Genomic DNA, 20,383 nt, shown 5'->3' with positions numbered 1-20,383 from the left:
GGAAGCCATCACCATATAAACCCTAGATTACCAGACCCCTAATCACTGGGGCAGCCTTATAGAGAGAGGCTGCCTCTCACCTCATGTAGACTCTATAAGCAGTAAATGAACAATGTTTATTGCACAGGGAATTGGATTAAAAAGAAAATGAGGCTCTACCAGAGCAAGGCAGCTCTTTGCCGGTGGTCATAAACTGAGAGCTGCTTTTGTTGCTGAGGTATTCTTCACTGGAAGCAGAGGTTCTTTCATTAATACCATAGGCCATGATATTCTCAGGGCCTGGGTGGTACCTGGGAGAGGTAGACAAGGTCAGAGGCAGCTTAGGCCTAGGAAAGAATTTCGAATGGGTGGGTGCCATATCCAAAGCTCCCCTTGGGTTCCCAGGTGACGGCCATCTGAAAATGGAACGGATAGGGGTTGATGGAGAGATGATAACAAACTTTGGGGCTATGATATTCTAATAAAAATTGAGTTTAAAGTGTTGGATAGACTAGAGATAAGAGTGTCATAGTCATGAAGAATTCTTCCTTTCCTACTTCGCTCCAGTCTACTGGGCTTGCAGAGCTCCCCACCTCGTCTCTTATTACAAGGCCTAGAATTTGATAGTCAAGGAGTTAGATTTTCCTCACTCCCAAGGGTAAAGACAGGGTGTATGGGGCAGAGAGAAAGAGTTTAAGTCTGGTTATAGGCAAGTGGAGAGTGGCCAGAGGAAGAGGAAGTGGCAGGAGAAATGAGTACTTATTCCAGTTCATTTGCCATTTTATCACCTTGTAGAGTACTATTGTGATGAATAAACTCCCACCATTTTCAGTCTTTCCTTCAAATATATCAATTAAATTCCAAATCTAGATTGTATTATGCATCTTGGTTAGGAGTGGGAAGAGCCCTAAAGTGGTTTCTCCATTTATTTTTCATTTTCACCCCTAAGAGACACTTTTAGAGACTTTTTGTCCTACTGGTCACTCATCATGGAATTTCAATGCCACAGATATACTGAATATCTGTTTAATAACTATATTTGTAAGGTATACATAAAAATTAAAAGTTCAATACAGGGTTAATAATGACTAAAATGTTTAAGTTAAAAGTTAAAAGTTGTAACTTAAAAAATGTTTAAGTTACAAAGTTGACCACTAACTTTGTAACTATTTGCTGAGCAACTTTAAATGTAAATTATATACATTGGAAAGTGTGAAATTAATGATTTTTATATACCTGTGTGGTACAATTTATATAGCTATGGATGATAATAGCTGTGTAATCAGAATTTTATTAAAAATTCAAAACTTTTTTCCAGAAAAGTAAAACAATTGACAATTTAAATTACTTTCATAAAAATTATTTTACTGAACTTTTAGGTATTGCTAATGATGTAACTAGATGCTAGATATTTATGTATTGTCAACATTTTTTCTTTTCAGTACTTGACATAATGATGGATTGAATAACTTTTGTAGAATTAAATATAAGGCATTTTCATTTACTTCAAAATACACAAATAGCACACAAAAGCACTGAGGATCAAACATAAAGACAGTGACATCCAGTAGGCATATGTAGGCCACTTCTCACCATATGACTGTGACAATAAGTGATGGATTGAAAGTCTTCCAATCACAGTCATCTATTCGCCATGGTTTTGTAACTCTGATCTTGCTTACATTTTTGTATGTTTCATGACCTCAATGTCATTGCTGCTCATGTCATACCCAGTTAGACAAATTAGATACTAGGTTATAAATGATGGGATTCAGTAAAGAATAAAGTTTTGTCAGGTAGGGTTGAAATTAGAGGGCCACAAACTATCATAGTAGCTGATTTTTCATTCCTCTCACCCAGAACCAATTTTAACCCTCTTGGAGGTGGTACCCACTCTCTTCCCCTCACCTCCATGTAGTGAATGTAAGCATTATAATAATGCTTTACCTGAACTAACTAAAACAACATAGAATGAATGCTGAATAGAGAGATGGGGAGGGAAGAGGATAAAATAAATATTTACTAAAGACCAATCAATTGTCAGAAAAAATTGAATAACAAACTTTTGCCCAAACTTACACTTTTAAAATGCCTTGGTCCACAGATAGCTTCAGAGGTGAATTTTACCAAAAATTCAAAGAAGAACTAACAGCTCTCCTCAAACTATTCTAAAAAATCCAAGAGAAGGGAAGACTCCAAGCTCATTTTATAGGGTGAGCATTATGCTCATTCCAAAACCAGACATACACTACAAAAGAAAGAAAATGAGCCCTGGCTAGTGTGACTCAGTAGATTGAGCGTTGGCCTGCAAACCAAGGAGTCGCCACCAGTTCAATTCCCAGTCAGGACACATGTCTGGGTTGTAGGCCAGGTCCCCAGTAGGGATGCACGTGAGGCAACCACACATTGATGTTTCTCTTCCTCCCTCCTTCTCTTTCTAAAAATAAAATCTTAAAACAAAATGAAAATTATAGGCCAATATCCCTGATGAATATAAGTTCAAAAATCTTCAACAAAAGATTAAGCAAACCCAATTCAGTGATACATTAAAAGGATCATATACCATGATTAAGTGGATTTATTCCTGGATACAAGGCTGTTTCAATATCTGTAAATCAATTAATGTGATATACAACATAAACAAAATGAAAAATAAAACTCACATGATCATATAAATAGATGCAGATAAGCATCTGACAAAATCCAGCATCCACTTAATGATAAAAACTGTCAGCAAAGTGGGAATGGAGTAAACATGCCTCAACATAAAGGCCAGAAATGACAAACCCACAGCTAACACTGTACTCAATGGGCAAAAGCTAAAAGCATTTCCCTTAAGATCAGGAACAAGACAGGGATGTCCATTTCACCACTGTTATTAAACATAGTATTGGAAGACTTAGCCACAACAATCAGACAAGTAAAAGGAATAGAAAGTAAATGAAGATTTGTAAATTCTTCATTTTTAAAGAATGAAGTAAATTCCAAATTGTAAATGAGGAAGTAAAACTTTCATTATTTGCAGATAACATGGAACTATATATAGAGAACCCTAAAGATTCCACCAAAACTACTATAACTGATGAATAAATTCACTAAAGTAGCAGGATACAGAATAAATATTCAGAAAATTGGTTGTATTTTAATATACCAATAATAACTATTAGAAAGAGAATTAAGAAAACAATTTTATTTACAATTGCATCAAAAAATCCCTAGGAGTACATTTAACCAAAGATGCAAAAGACTTGTACTTGGAAAATTATAAGACACTGAAGAAAGAAATTGAAGAAGATACAAACAAATGGAAGCATATACCATGTTCATGGATAGAAAGAATTAACAAAGTTAAAATGTCCATACTACCCAAAGCAAACTATAGGTTCAATTCAATCCCTATCAAAATTCCAATAGCATTATTTTATATAACTAGAATAATTAAAACATTTATGTGAAACCAGAAAAGACCCCGAATAGCCAAAGCAATCTTGAGAAAAAAGAACAAAGTAAAAGTTTCACACTACCTGCTATCAAATTATTCTATAAGGTTATAGTAATCAAAACAGTGTGGTACTGGCATTAAAATACATAGAGAGCCCAGGAATAAACCCATGTTTATATGGTCAATCAATCTATGACAGAGTAAGCAAGAGCATACAATGGGATTAAGATACTTTATTCACCAAATTGTGTTGGGAAAAGTGGACAGATACATGCCAATAAGTGAAACTAAAGCACCTTCTTATACCATATACAAGAATAAATTCAGAATGGATTAAAAAATGTAAGACTTGACAACAGTGTGGTGATTGCTGGGGGTGGTATAAGGGGACTAAACGGCAATGGGAAAAATACAATAAAGATAAAAATGTAAAAATGATGGGACTTAGGACTCTCACTGAATCAGTGATCCTATCTGAATTATATAATATGAAAATTATGTGCTTGAAAACTTATAGAGATTGCTGTCAGACACTACGTTACCTTTGAGTGTTCATTTTGTGGTAGTGTGAGCTTCTAATGTTCATATTAAACTCTTAAGTCAAATTAAGCATACCTGGTTTTGGCAGTGTAGCCATAACTTTCTGATATAGTAAGAACAATATTGGTGACCTGAAATTAAATCATGCCAAAGTTTTGATAAAAAACTTAAATATAAGACTCGAAACCATAGAAATCCTAGAAGAACACATAGGCTATAAAAACTCTGACATTTTTCTTAGTAATATATTTTTCCTTACATATCTTCTTGGCAAGGGAAACAAAAGAAAGAAGGAAATAGGACTACATCAAACTAAAAATTTTTTTGCACAGCAAAGGAAACCATCAACAAAACAAAAAGGTAACCTCCTGATTGGGAGAAGCTATTCATCAGTGATACATTTTATAAGAGGTTAATAACCAAAATTTATACAGAACTCATACAACTCAATGCCAAAGACAAAAACAAAAACCAACCAAACAAAAAAAGTCAGAGGACCTGAATAGACACTTCCCCAAAGAGAATATTCAGATGTCCAGTAGGCTTATGAAGAGATGCTCATCATTGCTAATCATCGGAGAAATGCAAATGAAAACCACAGTGAGCTATCAGCTCACAGCTGTTATCAGTAAATCTACAGACAGCTCTGGCTGGTGTGGCTCAGTGGATTGAGTGCTGGCCTGTGAGCCGAAGAGTTGCCAGTTTGATTGCTAGTCTAGGGCACATGCCTGGGTTGCGGGCCAGGTCCCCAGTGCGGGGTGTCTGAGAGGCAACCACACATTGATGTGTCTCTCACTCTCTTTCTCCCTCCCTTCCCTTCTCTTAAATAAATAAATAAAATCTTTTCAAAAATCCACAAACAAGAAGAGTTGGAGAGAAGAGAACCCTTGTGCATTGTAAGTGGAAATGCAAATTGGTGTGACCACTATGGAAAATAACATGGAAGATCCTGAAAAAATTAAAAATAGAGCTACCTTATATTCCAGCAATTCAACTTCTGGGTATATATCTGAAGCCCAAAACTAATTCAAAAAGATATATGCACTTTTGTGTTCATTGCAGCATTATTTATAATAGACAGGATAGGGAAGCAACACAAGTGCCCATGAATAAATGAGTGGATAAATAAGTGGTGGTAATTTATACAATAAAATATTAGTCATCCATAAAAAGAATGATATCTTACCATGAGCAACAACATGGATGGAACCACAGGGTATTATAGTAAGTGAAATAAGTCAGACAGAAAGACAAATACTATATATGGTTTCATTTATATGTGGAATCTAAAAAAGAAAATAAATGAACAAACAATGTAGAAAGAGGCTCATAGATACAGAGAACAGACTTATGGGAGCCATATGGAAGGGTGTTTGGGGGACTGGGTGAAAAAGGTGAAGCAATTAAGAAGTACAAATTGGTAGTTACAAAGTAGTCACAGAGATGTAAAGTATTGCATAAGGAATATAGTCAATAATATTTTAGTAACCATGTGTGGTACCAGGTGGGTACTTGAATTATCAGTGGGATGACTTTATAAATCATATAATTCTCCAACCACAATTGCGTATACCTGAAACTAACATAAAATAATATCAAATGTCAACTGTAATTGAAAAATAAAATTAAAAAATATGAAAATGCCTAGGTCCATCCCCACCTCCCACCCTCGATGCTATGCCCCTTTGGCTTTGTCTATGTGTCCTTTATACATCTTCCTTGACGACCTGTCCCAAATGGAGACAACTGTACTTGAACAACAATAAAAAGAGAGAGAGAGAGAGAGAGAGAGAGAGAAAATACCTAATACTTAAACCTAAATACCTAATATCTAATACCTAAAGAGAGAGAGATAAAACAAATACCTAATTGCGAAAAAAAAATGTGTTTTTTCCCCTGGGGGAAAATGCCTTCGTCCGACATAATGCTACTTATCCATGTATAATCATTATTCGCCCTTTCTCCAAAAGATCACCCTCAAATTTCATCACCTACTATCTCCAGCTCCAATTTCAGAAATTTTGGGGTAATATCCTTTCTTCTTCCAATTACCTTGCCATCCCTGCTAGATATGCTACAAATTATTAATTAAATTATACAGTGAACCACTACCCACACATTGTATTCTCTAATGGGGTGAAGATGAGGTGAATGAAAATAAATTGAGAGAGAGAATGTGAGAGCAAGGAAGCCCATAGTCATTAGATCATTCTTGCCTCTTCCATTGTGAAATGTGTTCCTGACCAGAAAAAATATTGTACGAGATATTTCAACAGTTTATAAAGTGTATTGTGGTGGATGTTTCTTTTTTATGTATAAAAGAATGTTTTAATTCTTGCCCTTAGAATCTATAGAGACTATACATGATTTAGAAATGAGACTGTATGCAACACTGGCTGAAGGAGGGATGGTCCACTCTATGTTTCTCTTTTGTCTGGTAACTCAGGTATATAGTGTCATTAACTATAAGCATTATTGCTTGTCTCCTCACATTATTTTTATTCACGTATTCACCATAGTTTACTTTCCCTTCCACATAAATTCAAAACCCCTTTTTTACATGCAGATATGCCACATCTCTGAGGCCTGGTGGGAATACTCAGATTCTGTGCCATGTTGCCTTTTGACTGGCATCACCCATTTGGTACGCTTCAGTTCCTCCTGATTTCCACATCTCATTTGTTGCTAGAGAAAATATTGTGACTGGTTTTCCCCTTCCACCTGTCTTATGATAAGGTCCTGACCCACTTGCCCAAATAACTGCACACAATTCAGTGATCTTTCGAGAACCAAGCTGTTGGCTATTTCAGACTCATATCTTACGAGCTGATGAAGCACCTGTTATACAGGTTCAAAACATTGCTTCTATTTTTTCCCTTCAATGTAATCTTTAGTCTTTTCCTGATGCTCCCACTGTGTTGTGTGGGATATTTAAATGGTGTATAAAGGATATAAAGAAACTAGAAAATCTGACAATGATGGTAAGAAGCACTGCAGGCAGGGAAGGCAAATCCATTCAAGAACACATGATTATTTCAGAAAGGATAGGTTGATGCCCACTCCATGATGGAAAGGGTCCAGTGTAATTCTCGTGTCACCTGAGGACTTGCTGGTCTCCCCAGGGAATGGTGACATATGGGGTTCCTGCTGTGGAGAAACTGAGCACTCAGCAGTGTTGGTAGCCTAGTCAACCTAAGTGAAGGTAAGTCTGTGTTGAACCCCTCTGTAACACCCACCCCTTCTACTATGGCAATTTTGTTCATTGGCTCATCAAACAAACACTGGTCTATTGACAGATTTTCACAGGGTGGATTATCATGCTCTTTTTGGTAAACATTTAGATGGGACACAAATATTCTCACACTCAGCCCATCCTGAGAGATCCATTCACTTACTCCTCCTATATATATAGATGAAGACGTTAGACTGTGCCTTGCACATAATAAGTGCTCTTTAAATATTTTGTTGCATTATTGTTGTTGCTATCAGTTCTCCAATATTGTTCCTTCCCAGCCTGATCACCTGGCATAATGTTCATTGCTATTGATCAGTGCCCCTGGCCAGGTCACTTTGTGGATAGAGATCAACCAGATGCTTACCTCTGAGTTTTGCCTCCTAGGAAGACTTCCCTTCCTTCCTTCCCATCAGACTTGCACCTGAGTGGGGCCGTAACACAACAGCTGTCAACTACCAGCTAGCTCCTACCTACCATACAGCACCATCTGCAAACCATGCTCCTGGGTTTTTTTCTTCTTCTTCAGTAAGTTTGTTATTGGGACCTTGCCACAAGGACCTATGTGTGAGCTGAGGGAGAGAAAGCAATGCAACAGGAGCAAGCGCTATGAGGGTGAGACTCCCACAGCTCACTTGTGCTTTTAGGACCTGCTCCATACTGATTTTGGTTAAACCACCACCCTTTGGTGATAGAGTGTTGTTACTGTCTGCCCAACTTTATGGCTTGGTGGATCACATGGCACCAAGGCCAGGATTGCCAGGCAGCCCAGGTAGCATAGTCATCTGGGGTCACATGGTTAGGCATTCAAAGTTTACCAGGGCCAGTAATTCAATTTTGATAATCGTCAGGTGCTAAGAATTGTTTTTCAAAAGGAGTATTTATTGGGCAAAGGGCAAGGCTTTTCTCCAAAACTGTAGAGGCCTGTGCTTTGATTCTCCAGTTGAGCCTCTCCAGAGGTTCAGTGCAGCATCCCAATCTGTCAGACACTCACTCAACTCAATAAGGCATGTACATGTATTCCACAAACATGTATTAGTAACTGCAGGGTTTAAAGCCAGTCCTGAGTGCCAGGGTGTCCTGTTCTCAAGACACAATCAGTGCAGGGAGGGAAACAACAACAGCACCGAGAGAAACCACACAGGGCCGTGGGAGGCCAGATGAACAAGGGATTCACTCTCCTTCTGTGTATACGCATGTTACTAGTCCCAGATGGTGTGTGAGGAACATCTTCACAAATGCAGAGACACAGGCACACATTTAGAAGGAGAAACATGGGCATTGTGTACACACATCCTAATGGTGCATTCTGAGTCAGCAGGCAGTGTGTTCTGGTGGAAGGAGCCCTTGGCTGGGAGGTAGGTGATGGGGTTAAACTGCTCCAGCTCCCTTACACAGTCCCCATGTGCCTGGGATGCATCCCAGCATCTCTCTGGCCTTGGATCTCCTGCCTGTAAGATGTGAACAGCCTGGTCTCTGTGAGTGGAGATCAGAGAGTGGATGGGCAGCACCCAGAGCTGAGAGCTGCTGTGACTGATGTGGGTGACAGTCCATGGGAAATTACATGGTGCACTGTGCCCATGAGTGTGAAGGTTGGGCCAGGCAGTGTGCGCACATGCTCACATTTGTGTGGAGGGAGGCATGCCACTTGTAGATGGCCACATGTCCAAACTGGGTGCTGAGCTATGCAGGCAAGGCCATGGCCAGCCCCAACTAGGAGACCCCTGGATGTTGGTGGTGCCACAAGGTGGGGCTGATGCCTCCAGTGGCCTCTGACTGTGCTGTAAGGAGTGAGAGAGGTGAAGAGTCAGAGGTCAGGGTCCATCTCGAGAGGAGGCTGGCAGTCTGAAGGCAACCGAAAGGGAGCCACAAGGATGCAGCTGCTGGTGAGGTGCCTTGCCTGTGGCACCACCACCTGTGGCAGTGGGGGATGCTGAGAGGCAGGCAGAAAGGCCTGGTTTTCAGTCCTGGCTCCAGCTGTGTGTGACCTGGGGCTGCTCTCTGCTCCTGTATGGGGCTCAGCCTCCTCATCCACAAACCGGACAGTACTGTCCAGCCCGCAGAGCTGCCTTGAAGATTAAATGAGGCCACACAGGTGCAAACAGATGGTGCTGCAACTGTGCACAAGTGTCCCATAAAAGAGGTACTCACTCCATCCTGCACCCCACTTCCCACTTGTCCCGTCCCCAAGCGATTCCCTCCAGCAAGAACCTGTGCTAACAAGCCCACACTCAGGGCTGAACCCTGGGGAGGATGTGTCCCTTTATTGAGCCAGCACCCATAATGTGCAGCACCCATAATGCTTGGCTGGATAGAAGGGGCTCATGCCATAGAGTCAGAGATTGGCCAGTACTGGGAGAGATGGAGCCCAGGGCCTGGGTGACCTGCCTGGGGGCAGGAGAGGACAGGGGAAGGCTTCCTGGACCAGGCTGTAGAGCAGGAGCATGGGGCTCTCTTTGCCTACTGTCCTTGGGCTGAGAGATCACAATAACCTTAGATGCAGCCCATTAGGTTGTGTACACTCTCACTGTGCCATCATACATAGACGGAGTGGGGTATGACGTGGATGTTCCTGAGATAGTAAACTGTGACTCTTGCTGTGGTGTTGTGCCTGGGTCGCTATGTACTGTGTGCCCTCATCACAGATCTTGCTGTGGGCCTGCACAAGCAAGAGCAAGTGCACCTTGGGGCTGAAGTTGGGGTTTCTTTGTTCCTCTCCATTTGCTCCTCTAGACCCTCTCTCCACCCATGTCCATCCCATTCTGTGCCCCAGGAGGCTGACTTTTGTTGATTGTATCATCTGGGCTCCCTTGTTCTGCCAACAAGAGACATTGGCTCGCAATGGGGGCATTCACTGTGAGAGTTTGGGCTATGTATTCCCATGCTTCCCTATCTACTGGGTTGTGCTTTGGATGTGTCCAAATTCCCAGGTTCCCTCCCCCATGGTTATAAATTTGGCCACTTTCTTACAACTGCTCCCTTTCCTTCATCCCTCCATTCTTGGGGTAGAAATGGCTTTGTGTTGATGCAGTCCTTGGGGATATACCCAACCTTTGCGGGTTTCCTTAGCCCTGTTCACACCTCTGAAAATTATGTCTTACTAGTTTATCTTCACATTACTCATGGAGTGTGCCATCTGTTTTGGGGAGCATTCTGATTGACACAGAGAGTGAATGTGAGTGTAAAAGGAAATGAGTGAGTAAAGAGAAGAGTGGGTGAATGTACAATAATATAAGTAACTGCATGAATGAATCAGTAAATAAGTGTGAATGAGGGATGACAGAATGAATTGCTCTGTGAAACTTTCCCTATTTATTCTGCTAGGTGTTGTGGAAGCCACACTGGCCAAATCTGGCTCTCCTCTGGAATCACCACCAGAATGGAAGGGCAGTGGGAGGACAGTATAAAGTGCAGGATGTCCTTGACGATATCTTCTCAAGCACCGTGAGACTGGGAGATGTCTTGGCTGCCAGCCTTGCTCAGATTCCAACTAGAGGCATTTGAAGGCCAGACTGGCTACATCAGAATCACTATGTAAGAAATACAGATTCCTGGGCCTTATACTCTGGAGTCCACTTTGGTAGGTTGGGGAGTGGCCCAAGGGTCTGTCTCTGAGCAGTTTGCAGATGAAGATGATGTCTGGCCAGGTCAGAGAACCACTCACCTGGCCTACCCACCTCCTCTGAGACATGAGTGGACAAGCACAGAGAAATCACCCAGGTCACGTGGCCACCCTCACCAAGCTGTTGAGCTTGGAATTCCTGCTTAATCTGACCCTGGTAACCCAGAGTGACGGTGTGGTACTCGCAGAGGAGAGACGGACACACAGACATGGGTTCCAGTCCCAGCATTGACCTTCCCCTGTGGTGGGGGGGTGCAGGCAAATCACTCAAATGCTCTGCCTCACTTTTCCCATCTGCGCAATGAGGACATGCCATCCGCGGCCCAGGACCATGGTGAGAATTTCAGAAAATTCCTCCCTGCAAATCACTGGTGCAGAGTATGAAGATTTGATGATAACTGCGATCGTTGCAATTATCGAGCAATTCCTAAGAGCCAAGTATGGTGCCAAATGCTTTACATGAAGTTGCATTTAATCCCCACAAATGCTGTCTATGAAACAGGAGCTACTACTGTTCCTTTCCACAGATGGGGAGACTGAGGCTTAGCGAATGTGAATAATTTTCCGGGGCCTCACAGGCAGCCTCAGTCCTTAGAGCGTGCACTCTTACACCCTAAGCTAAAAATGGCAGCTCCCTCCCCCTGCTCCTTAAAGGTTAAAACAGAGGGTAGAGCCAATCCTGTGGGGGGATAAAAAACAGAACAAAGACCTCTGAAAGGAAGGAAGTCAAGGGAATGTATGTAAGCAGGCTCCTCAGAGAGCATGGGCCCTCAGTTTGCCCCCTAAGCTTCCTGACAGCTGTAGCAGAAAGGGGTGGGGTGGCAGAATTCCCAAGTTTCCATTTTCTGGGGAGGGGGGGGGGAAGGAGGCACAGACACATGTTTAAATGGACATTTGTCTTGGACTGAAATTCCAGAGGAGTTGATCTTATGGCCAGCTCAGCAAACATCCGGGGCCAGAAATTCATCTGTGTTTTCATGAGGCACTAAAAGGCATTTTCACACACGTGATTCTGAGAGTCAGAGGCACAGGGGAAGAAAGCACATGAAATTCTATCCCAGAGGAGAACCTTGACAGACTGCAACTCCCCACAGCAGTAAGGAGCACAAGAGGAAACCTAGACCCTGTCTGTGTGTCTGTGTCTCTCCATGACACACTACACACACCCTCTCTGGCAGGAGACCCAGGCTGCTGGTCTACCCGGGGACATGACCCTGGGCATCAGGATGGATGGCAAAGGAGCCAGGGCATAGTTGTGCAGGAGGGTCAGACTGCCAGAGCCTGGGAGCTGAAGGGAGGGCTGGGTTTGCCAGGCTGGGTGGGCTTGCTGGAAGAGGCAGAGCAGGCAGAGTTGGTTTCAGGATTTGGAGAGGAAGGAGCGTGGCACTGGGGCAGGTGAAAGGGCATTGTAGGTGGGAGGAACAGCAGGGGGTGCCGAGGTTACTTCTCAACCTCCCTAGACATGGCCCCTTTTGACGTCCCCTTGCTTGGCTTTCTGCTAGTGAGCCCCCCATACCATCCCACCCCAACCCTCCCCACCCATACAGGGGAGGCTGACTCGCCCCCATCGACCAGAATCGAGAGGGGAGAGACCTGTGTCCGAGTCACCTTCTGCCCGACACTGCAAGACCAGTCTACCTTCTCCAGCTCGGGTATCATGGCCGACTTTGTGGTCCAGTACGATGTCGTCATGGAGGACATCATTGGCGACGTGCAGGTGAGGTGGCTGGGGGAATGCAAAGAGCATGAGCTCTGGAGTCACACGGGTCTGGGCAACAATCTAGCCCCCAGAAGCTGCTCATTTCATTCGCCCTAAGGATCAGTGAGGACTAGTGCACACGAACCACATGTGTGGTGATACATGACTTCACATGTGGGGAGGCACGTGTGTTCGTTCACCCAAAGGGTTGGGGACCTGGAACTGTAGAAATTGAATCAAGCTCCAAATGAATCTGTTCCTAATTGAATCAAGCCATAGCCTGCTCTTAACGAATCCTCTTGGAAGGTGAACTACTGGCCAGTAATAGGTCTCTCACACTTATGGGCTCTCGCACTTTCTGCAGCTCTGATACTCCTATCTTCGTTCGCACTTTCTTGGTACCTCCATGTTTCAAAAAATCTCTTTGCCTCATTTGAGCCATCTGCCCAAATAGGTACCTCTTAAAATCTGAGCTCCCACGCTCATGATAAACAAGCAGAGGTCTCTTGCACTACTAAGGAGTAGAGCACTGATCCAAGACCCTTGGCTTAATGAGAACAATTGCACAGCAGCCTGAGATGTCTGGTGCAAGCCAGCCTTTTCTGCCACACCTGTCACTGCCCCCAGCACACAATGACCCTCCGGCTGCCACCCCCATCATGCCATACACCTTTCTTCCAAAACACCTGAACCTGCCGTTCATCTCTGTGTGAACATTCGTTCATACTATCTGCTGTCCTGTGCACATTTTCTCCCTCCTTTCCCCACTGGTCAGTGTCCTCCTTGTCCTTAAAGACCTGGCTCAAACGCCACCTGCCTGATGACCACACCCCCACCCACAATTCTGCTCTCTTCTGGGGGCCAATAGAGTGCTTTGGTTATACCTCTCCTCATGCACTTACTTATTCCTCAATTCACATGTGGGCACATTTCCACCCAGCGGAGCTACTTGAGCCCAGTCCTGTCCCCACGGACTCTGAGAACTCAGAAAAGAGTTGGACACAGAACCTGTTCTCCCTCCAGAATGTCCCGGCCCTGAGGGGCCAGGCACATAGAGCCTCAACAGTCATAAAACGTCCAAAGTGTGTGCATAAATCTGGAATGGGTGATGTACGGACATCGCCGAGGAGCGTTCTAAGCCTTCCTAAAGGGGTTGGCCTTCAAATTAACGTGGGAAAAACGAATAGAGTCTGCCTCCACCTGGGCAGATAGGTTGGTGGGAATTCCATGCAGAGAGAGGAGAAAGCACGTGCAGAGGCACAGGGTCACAGGGTTTGGCATATCCAACCTGCCAGGCAGGGGAAATAAAAGTAATTTGCCCTCTCAGAATAGGAGCTGAGGGTACCCTGCCAGTAGGTGGCAGCAGGGGCCTTGACCAAGTGTTCTGTGGGGGCATGTGTGGAGGTATTTATCTGCTTCTTTTGTTTTTTACCTTTTTCACTATTGCCTGGAGTGGAGAAGCAAGTAGAATAGGTGGAACTATAGGCATTAAATAGTATGACCCATACTCCCACCCACTGTGTGGCTTGACTCCTGCATATCCTCACCAGGAACCCCTGAGGCAGGTGAGGAGAACACCTACCTTTCCTACTCAAGTATGCCCATTCTTCAAAGGCCAGAACATGCACTCCCTTTATTCAGTCAGTCAGGACTGCCTGGGAAGCTAGTGTGTGTCACACCCACTGCTGGCTGGTGTGGGAAACCTGCGGTGAGTCATGCACAGGTTCTATTCACTGTCTCCAGGTGAAGCACAGAGAGACAATACTGACACAAGAGGAGAAGTGCTCCTTCAGTGACAACACGAGTTATGATGGAAGCCATGGTGAGGGGAAAAGGTGGCCAAGGAAGGCACCTTGGAGGAAGTAGAGGGGGACTGTGAGAGAGCAAAGGCATTCTAGCAAACTGAGGGCTGCATGACACAAAGAAGAGAGGCTGGAAATATCCAGGGGTGTGTAGGGGAAGTACAAGGGGGGTCGGAGTTCCTGAAGCCCTGATTTCAGGCCCAAGAAATGGTAAGAGGTGAGACCAAAGGCTGCGAGTGCTGCAGGCTCATGAGAAGGAACGTGCGATTTGTCTTAAGGTGATGAGGGAGCCAAGAGTGAGCATAACATTATGAGTTTGTGTTTAGAAAGGCCACATCGAGCAGGAGCTGCAAAGATGTATGCACAGAAGGGGCCACAACAGAAGCAGGGAAGCATGAGAGAAAGAAGGCCTGAATTGGGGCTGTGTAAGTTTGGGTTGGAGAGGAGGGGTGGACCTAAGATATCCAGCAGGTCAAACCAGGAGGACTGGGTGGCTGGCGGAATGTGGGAAGGAGGAGCCCGGGAGCCTTCAGGAGTGACACTCAGGTTTGTATCTGGAGTGACCACGTGGGCAACGGTTCCTTAGATGACAAAGGTACACAAGGGCAGGATGGGCAGTGGAAAATGAATTTATCATCTGGGCAGGATCCATTGGAAGCAGCTTCAGACCTCAAAGGGAACAGGTCCAGTGGTGAGTGCATATGCAGTTGTTACACGGGAAGAGTGGAAAACATTGGACTGGAGAAAGAGATGTGAAGTTGCCAGTGGAGATTCGGCAGCTGACGCCAAGAGAGCTAGCCAGAGGACCTGGGGAAGATGCATAGAGCCAGAAGAGCAGATCTAGGAGGGCAGTTGCTGAGGTCTGAGATTCCCATTCAAGGAGCTATTGATCTCAGCCCTCAGGGTGTCCAGCCCCACCAACTGCCCACAGCCTGCTCAGAGCTCTAAATTCCCACCATGTCCCTCCATTGTGCTACACAAACATAATCGTTTTCTTGCATGCCATGATTCCAAACTATTGGGAAGCACTGCTTAAGGGATGGGGGAGAAAATGCAGCCTAAGAAAGAGACTGAAGTAGACAGACCAGAGAGGTGGTAGGAAAATAAGGAGAGTTTCCCATCTCCCAATCGCAGGGGCAAAGGTTCTTGAAGAAAGCAGAAGTAATCGTCAATTGTGAAATTCATCAGGGTGGTGCAGTTCGGTGAGAACTGAAACAGAGCCACTGAGTTTGGAAACCGACTAGTCATTGTTGCCTTTAGTGAGGAAAGGATCATGGTGTGGCGGAGGTGGGATGCAGTCTGTGGTGGGCAGAGGAGTAAAGTGGAGATTAGAAGAGCCTTGCAGGTGCGGACCTCATCACCATGGCGTGCTACAGGGAGGAGAGAAGCTGGCTGGAAGTTCAGGCGGGATTGGGATCAACAGGCTTTGTCTTGGTGGTTGGAAAAGACACACCATGTTTCTATTCTAAAGAAGACCTTGTGTGGTTTGTGGGCTGGGTTGGAGGGCAGGGCCTGACTGGTGGAGAAGGTGCTGGACGCTAGGGGTACATGGGACCTTTTGGTCTTTCAGTAGAGAGAGGAGGTGTGGGACCTGAGCAAGGGTTGGGTGGGCAGTCCAAGGAACAGGGCCTGGGGGCCTTCATTTTCTTCACGAGGAAGGGAAGGAGACACATCTGAGAGTAGGAGGGAATGACAGCTGAGGTCAGTGTGAGAGGGTGGTGACCTGGGTCATGCCTCTTACCTAGAGGATGTGAGGTGTTGGGGCCACTGGTAAGCCTGGGCCCACCGGGAGGTGGGGATGTGATTTTCCCCGAGGCTCCCACTCACCCAGGTAGAGGAGGAACAGAGGAGAAGGACTGCTGGCCTCTGCCTCTGGCCTGGGCAGTTGCAGGGTGGTCGACCCAGGCCTTTGGCAACTGCTGTGGAGTGCCAGGAGAAAGTAGACACAGAGCCTGCACAGGCGCTTGTGAATTCACTCAAAGGCTGGGGTGGAGGGAAGACGGAGATGTCCTCCCAAGTCTTCTGGGATCCCCTGTGAGAGGAGGAGACAGTGTGTCCAGCCTGGTGAGCAGAGAGTGCCTGAATGGCAGAGAGGACAAGAAGCTGTTTATTCCAGGGCAGAGCCAGCTTCAGTCTACTGGGCAGCTCAGACCCTCAGCAAGCCCACACTTCTCTAGGCTGAGCTGACACTGGTCCTGGGGGCCCTCCCAGCTCCCCCTCTCCTTCCCTCAGCTGCCCCAGCCCCCAGGCTCAGCAGAGGGAACTCACAGTAGGAGGAGGGGGCAGCAGCCAATCACAACCCCCACAGCCTTAGGCATCTGCACCTGGTCTAACCAATCCCCTCGGAACAAACAGCTCACTCAGCCTCTGCTCCCTCCTCCCCTCCCTGGTCTGCCCAGCAACAGCAGAAAGGAGGTTTGAGGAGAGGAGAGGGAGGCCCTGCAAACTCCCAGCCCCTGGCAGCAATGGAGCTGGGCCCCAGGCTCACTCTATAGAGGGAGGTTAAAACAATAGTTACAGTTCCTGGAGCCCAGGCAAAATGTCCCTAGGGGCCCTCTGGACTGTGCAAGCCCAGCTCTCATGGACAGGAACTCACATATTACAGAGATCCTGCTCCTTGGAGCCTTGGGCCCCAAGCCAGTCTCCACAGCTCTGGGGCAGGTCCTAGACTGACAGTCTGAACAGAAGAGACACAGTTCTGGTGGAGGAGACGGACACTGAAGAAACAATCGCACAAATGCCTATTTAACTAGAAGCAGTGATAAGGCCTAGGAAGGAAAAGAGCTGTTTGTTGTGTAGGAGAATAAGAGGGGACCTGGTTTAGACCAGCTGTCACAGTTCTTGTGGTTTCGCTTCTTTTGTGCAGATTTACGACGGCTATTTTATTCATTACTTTGCCCCCAGAGGCCTTCCACCTGTTGAGAAAAACGTGGTGTTCGTTATTGATGTGAGCGGCTCCATGTTTGGTACCAAGATGAAGCAGGTAATGAGAAACTTAGGACCTTCCCTACCTCTTCTTTTTGAATCTTAGCAAGCAGAGACCCTGTCATCCCTTGCCCTAGGATCTTATTCACCTGAGCTTAAGTCAGGGTCCTCAGGAAGTTATTGGACATTAAAACTCTGTAAAGTTAGGTTCCTTTGAGCTTATAAAACTCCAAATACCTAAGCCTAATTATCTTATGTTGAGAGCAAGTTTTAAACCTCTGACCCATGGTCTTGTGTTCTCCTCTGTACAATGTACTGTTAAATTGATATAGGAAATACTTAATTTGTTATTATATTTTTTAATTTTAAAAAAACATTTTGACTGAATTAAAAGACACATCTCTAGAAGGTTTGTTATCTGAGGAAGAAACCTAAAATAATGAAAATAATATATTAAAGTGTTAGAAACATGTGGCAGAAAGACAAATGGTGCAGTATATTCTAATAGGTGAGGAAATGATCAATTAGGGAAAACAACGAGAACTATATTTAAGTACACTTTTTATAAACTGTTGAAAAGAATGGAAATGAAGAAATATCAAGAGCATCATGAGCAAGAAGTATTATCTTTTAGGGATCAACAATACATCTTATAAATGAACTTTGAAAAGAAACTATGGAAACTAGATGCTATGGGATTACTTTTCAAAAAATATGTTTATAGATGTTTTAGAGAGAGAGGAAGTGGAGGGAGAGAGAAACATTGATTGGTTGCCTCCTATGTACACCCCAAGTGGGGATGGAACCCACAACCTAGGTGTTTGTCCCAGCCAGGTATCGAACCCCCAACATTTTGGTGTATGGAACCATGCTCCAACCAAGTGAGACACACTGGCCACAGCTGGAATGAGTTTTTTAAGTAGGTAGGAAATAAAATAACCCAAGGTGTTGTTTCGTACCCAACAAAAATGTGCTTCAAAAACAATAATGTTTTTAGACAAGTACTGGCAGAATTTAACTTCCTCAAACTACATAATATATCAAAGATGTTCTTTAAGATAAAATAAAATGAACCAAGTTGGATAAACAGAATTATAGGAAAGAGTGAAGATTTCTTGGAAAAGATACACACACACACACACACACACCAATTTGTAAATATAAAAGAATACTGACCATTGTAACACTATTTTTATAGCATGTAGAAGCAAAAGATATTAAAGCAATAGTGTAAAGTGCGTAAAGGAGGTAAATGGAGCAATGGTTTTATGGTTCTTTCATTCTTTGGGAAGTGATTAAACTACTAAGTTAAGGTAGACTATAATAAGGCAAGAATGTTTATTGTAATATTTTGGGTAAAGAGAGCAACAATAATACAACATTATATAACTAAAGTCCTAATTAGCAAGATAAAGTGGAACAATACTATTCCAATTAACCAAAGTAAGACAGAGAAGGATTACTTAAAATAAACGATGTCTTTATTATATTAAATATAAGTAGACCTCACTTCATGGAAAAGATGAAAAGTGATAGAACTGTGGCCAAGCAGCATCTAAGGAGCTAGATCACTAGCCCACCACAAAAAGTTCTGTTAAAAGTCCCTGCAGAAATACATAAATTCAGATTAAGCAAGGCAAAGGTGGAAAAGATGGATCTGCAGGTCTTCCAAGTGCTCTGTTTTCAGAGGAAGAGGTTACAATATACTGTATACAGCTCCATTTCACATGAGAGCCCTGCGTGAAACTTGTGAAGCAGTGAAAGCCTGTGGGTGTATAGTATTATCTAGAAAGTTAGCAACAGAATGGAAGGTGGCTTCTACAAAAGGTGTGAATAGTGGTGTGATGAAGAAAACTACCAGTCCTTGCCCTGCTAGCCTGACCTATGTGACTGTTATGCAACAGGTAAAGTTCACAGTATTTGCCTTTGAAGGCAGCAACAGTTTACCCTTAGGGCAGGTACAACAGGATTCAGAGACCTTGACAAAGTGCACCAATCAAACTACAGCAATTAATATGTGGCTTGCAGGTGTACTATTTCTTTTTTTTAAAGATTTTCTTTATTTATTTTTAGAGAGGGAAGGGAGGGAGATAGAGAGACAGAGAGAAACATCAATGTGCGGTTGCTGGGGTCATGGCCTGCAACCCAGGCATGTACCCTGGCTGGGAATCGAATCTGCAACGCTTTGGTTCGCAGCCCACGCTCAATCCACTGAGCTACGCCAGCCAGGGTGCAGGTGTATTATTTCTTAATTTGCTTAATGTATGATATCCATTTTATAAAGCAAGGGATGATTTAACATCTTTGGCTCAAATTATGACAATTTGTGTATCCAGAGAAACTAGCCAGGCTGCTAAAACCTTTGGCAAATCAGTATTGTGTAGAAAATAAGTTTCAGTACCAATACTTAAGAAAACTTTGTGAGATGCTCAGTGGTATAGACTCTAACACTCCCAAATTAACAAGTGATATATGAGAGCCTGCTTCTCATGACCCAACTTTTCAGAGGAGACTGATCATAGAGCTTCTCACCTCATACAAAGACACCTCAAGCACAGCCCTCTGGGAATCTATTATATAAAGGGAACAGAAATGGCTGTGGGGGTTGTTTTGATGCATATATTACCAATCTAGAAGGCTGGGACAAGGTATCTGATGAAGCTTATGACCTGCTTGATAAAATTCTAGATCTAAATCCAACTTCAAGAATAACAGCGGAGCTTTGGAGGTGAATCCCCTGTCTCTTTTACTTGCTGCAAGTAAATAAAACTATCTTGGGATAAAAAAACATTTAATTATATGTTTTTGTAAAAATAGATAGACCTTAAACATAAGGACACAAAAAGGCTAAAACTAAAAGGATAACTAGTGTGTTTATATTATTTTCAGGCAAAATAGACTTTGAATTTAGAAATACTACCACATATAAAGAATATTTGATAATGATAAAGGGATACATTCAAGTGGAAAATATTTAGAAATTGGAAAGCAGTCATATAATTTTGAAATATGCAAAACAAAAATGGATAGAAACAAATTTACAATGAAATTAGAGATTTTAAACATGCTCTTTTGTGTAACTAATGAAACAATTGGTTAACAAATATGTAAGGATATAGGTTATTGGAATAACAATATCGAG

The 20,383-nt window shown here is 43.7% G+C and overlaps 2 pseudogenes; one reads left to right on the top strand and one right to left on the bottom strand.

The window, feature by feature from the left end:
* Positions 1–6,329: 6,329 nt before the first annotated feature.
* Positions 6,330–9,349, bottom strand: LOC123814560 (annotated as a pseudogene).
* Positions 9,350–12,277: 2,928 nt separating this feature from the next.
* Positions 12,278–19,973, top strand: LOC123814553 (annotated as a pseudogene).
* Positions 19,974–20,383: the final 410 nt, after the last annotated feature.

Source organism: Phyllostomus hastatus, unplaced genomic scaffold, assembly GCF_019186645.2.
Source record: "Phyllostomus hastatus isolate PE091 unplaced genomic scaffold, TTU_PhHast_1.1 phas_contig_10, whole genome shotgun sequence".
Lineage (NCBI taxonomy): Eukaryota > Metazoa > Chordata > Mammalia > Chiroptera > Phyllostomidae > Phyllostomus > Phyllostomus hastatus.
This window is presented reverse-complemented; position numbering and strand designations above follow the sequence as displayed.